At 51.6% G+C, this 3450-nt stretch overlaps 1 long non-coding RNA gene across 1 annotated transcript; it reads left to right on the forward strand.

Moving 5' to 3' along the window:
• Positions 1 to 1878: 1878 nt before the first annotated feature.
• LOC131278105 (uncharacterized) lies at positions 1879 to 3039 on the forward strand. Its single transcript, XR_009185356.1, has 2 exons — positions 1879 to 1942; positions 2712 to 3039. It is a non-coding gene; the product is annotated as an uncharacterized lncRNA (long non-coding RNA).
• The last annotated feature ends 411 nt before the right edge of the window (positions 3040 to 3450 follow it).

Below are 3450 nucleotides of genomic sequence, written 5' to 3' on the forward strand. Positions count from 1 at the left end.
GCTGGGGCTTCATGTAGCAGAAGAAGGGTTGGAACAGATCTTGCCCCCGGCTGGCTGTGCATTCCCCAGGGGCTCACTTAGCCTTTACCCTCCACAAGAAACTCACACCAAGTCCTCACACATTCCTGGGGACTCATCCATCAGATGGGGGCAGGAAACAATGCTCCATCTCCCATGACCCAAAGGCAGGGTGAGAATCAAACAGGATTCCACGGGCCTGTTCTGGAAAACATCCACAATCTCTCTGGGGTTATTTGTAGATAACTTTCTTAGAGTAGGGCATGCTGAATCTGACCCTCCAAACTTGAAGGCTGAGGCTGAAAGGTTAAAGAACATCCATCCCAGGGTCACCCTGCTGGGATGAGATTTGAACCATCGTCGATGTACTTCTCAATCCTGGACTCTTTTGCATCTATTGTGTGGTCTCTGAGCTAGCAGGACCTGGGCAGAAGGGGCAAATCCCTTGTCAGATTTCCTGGATTGTGTCCCCACTGGACTTGCATTGAGGTGAGGAGTGACAGCTTTATTCTTCCTTCAACTTTGCTCTTAGGAAGGTAGATCAAATACCTCCAGGACCTGGCCTCTTGGGTTGGGGGTATGGGGGGAAGGGGAGGGGTATACCTTGGAGCCTACAGTGACTTTGCTGGGCAGGGGGAGACAGTGGAGTCATCTTCAGTCTGCACTTGATCTGAATCCTACCTACCACCCCAGCAATGCTGTAGGCACCATGACTTTGGTGCACAAATGCCTAAGGTTTGGTGGCCTGACATGGCTGCTCCGAGGTTTGGGTAATTGGTGTTCAGGTGATAATTAAAACCTAGGTTCTAATGCTCCTCTTCCTTCCCTGATTACTAAGTAGTCACAGATGGTTCCATGAGGCAAGCAGCTCCCAGCAGCCTGAGGTCTGGAGAGACTGCTGGCTGGAGACTGCCAGCCTTGGTCACTCCCTTCTTGGACAGGGGCTTGAGACCGCCTCTCTAAGGCATCTGGGGTGGACTCTGAAGGCCAAGTTCACTCTCCTGCTCTGTGACTCTCCTCATCTATAGCTCTGGACAGTTTATTTACCGCCTCCCCCACCCAAGAACTTCAGGTCCCTTGGTCTACGATGGGGTAATTCCCACCACGTGCAACTACCGTGAGAATTCTGACGTGATAATGCTAAGAAGTGCCTTGTAAAACCCCCAGTTTATTGCATAAATGCAATTAATATTATCCTGCCCAAGCCTTTTTATTTCTGCCGGAAGGAAAACACACACGCACACCCCATTCTTCGCATTCATGCCTCCAACTTCCCTGTTGTCTGATTTCTGCCTTTACTCATGCTTCTGCTGTAAATCCCTCTCTCCTTCCAACACCGCCCCCTTTTCAAGGCTGCTTCATCGGCAAAGCCCGCGAGGGTTGCCGGCTGCACGTGGAAGGCTCTATGCTGGCATGGCTGACCTGGACTGGACACCAGGGCTCCCAGTTGGCCGTCCTGCTCTGCTCCGTCCGTGGTCCTGGGTGAGCTGCTTAAGCAGCCCCTGCTTCATTCACACTCAGTTGCTCATGCAGTCAGGAGCTCACACACACATTCTCCTGTGCATCCCCTCATCCGTTCATTCACCCCTTGCCCTTTGAACAAGATGCCGATAACCATCCAGGGCCTATAACTGACCAGAGCCCCTGGGAAGACAGTGCCAGGACACCCACTGTCCTAGGGGCAGCACTGAACAAACTTCTGGGGAGTACCGGGGCCCCAGAGCTTTCGCAGTTACTCTGGGAATTCTGTCTCCTCTGCGGTGTGTCTCAATCCCTGGGGCCAGTCTTGAACATTCCGGAATCCCTGGATTTGATCATAACAACCAACTTGGAAACATTTGGCCACCAGGGCTGCTCGGTGCGTTGGGTCTGCAGCAACTGAAGGACGAGATCCGCACCCTTCCTCGGAGGGGTGTGCGCCCGCGTATGTTTACTCTTCTCACTCTAAGTAACAAGTTCAATATTAATCTTCATTTCCAGGGAAATAATTAGTGTTAAGTGAACTGTGATTTTTATCTCTAGTTATTTCTCATGTGCTAATTTAAGCAGCCAGGGAAATGTTCTCTGTTGGTTGAATCCAGAACTACAAAGATATATTCAAGCATAGGAAGAAAGGCGGGGTTGGGGAGGCCTTCTGGGGGGAGAGGCAGACCACCCATTCAACAGGGGATTGAATTCCAGCACGCTCAGAGTCTCCAGCTGTGGAGAAAATTGTCCTTCCTGTCCCAGGCCCCTCTAAGTGGGACCAGCCCACCCATGCACTTGTGTGCTGGAACTCAGAAAAGAAAAAGGAAAAAGAAAAAACCAAAGAGGAAAGAGAAAAAGAAAAAGCCAAGCCTTAGACATGACCTCTTGTCTTTGGAATCCATGGAGTCTTCTTCGCTCAGGCCTTCCAACTCTAACATTCTCTCCCAGCTCTCCAGCCCCTTCACCTCCAAGCCTTGGAGCTGGACGCTTGCAGTCTGCACCCTAGCCTGGAAACCCACCTTGCCCTCGGTGCTCTCCTCCCAGCATCTCGGTTTGTCGTCCTTGACTGGACTCCCTGGGATGGGTCTGCTAGCTTCCTGCGCGGCCCCCTGGCCCCCACGCCCAATCCTCTAATGCTAAGCCCCAACCTTTTCATGACCACCTCCCACGTGCCAAGAGCCTCTGGCCTGCCATGTCTTTTAATCCTCATTATCTCTCTTTTACAGATAATGAAACCGAGTCTCTGAGAGTTTTGACTTGCCGGAGTGAATAGGAGGATCAGAGTTGGGATTTCAGTCTGTGTACTCCCAGTCCCATGTTCTTAACCATTGTTTTGAATTGGATGGGAACAAAGACAATGTCTGGCGGGAGGCCAGCAAGGGCACCAAAGAATTCAGGGTGGGAGAGGAGAACTGTCTCCAAACTTCCTTGGAATTTCTGGAAAACAAAGCAGGGCCAATAACTGAGTGAGCAGTCTCTATTTTTCCATGCAAAATGTGCTTCCCCCTCTGGCCGGGTGACCAGGGACAAGCTATTAAACATCTCTAAATCTCACCTCTCCTCTCTTTAAATTGACAATAATAACAGGCCTCATTTCTTTGAGTTGCTGTGAAAATGAGAAGTCCCTGTACAGGTGAAGCAGAGCCCCGCATCCTGCACGTGATGGCTGCTATTACTTCAGTTCGTTCATTCACTCTGTCTCCTTCATTTATTCAACTGGAGACCGCTGTTATGGGCTGGGTGGCACGTGGAACTCTCTCTTCAGCAGGAGAGCCTGGTGAAGCCACGGCCAGGTCTAATTTGGCGTGGCGAGTAGAGCAAGGGCGATGAGCACGGAGTGGGACGGGAACCGGGGCTGGGGTGCTGGCAGGCCTTCCGGGAAGAGCTGGCACTCAAGCTTGGTGTGGGAGAAAGTGCTCAATGGGGAAGAGAAGGACCATGTGCCAACGCGAGGGTGTGGAAGGG

This window comes from Dasypus novemcinctus, chromosome 3 (genome assembly GCF_030445035.2).
Source record: "Dasypus novemcinctus isolate mDasNov1 chromosome 3, mDasNov1.1.hap2, whole genome shotgun sequence".
In the NCBI taxonomy this organism is placed as follows: Eukaryota; Metazoa; Chordata; class Mammalia; order Cingulata; family Dasypodidae; genus Dasypus; species Dasypus novemcinctus.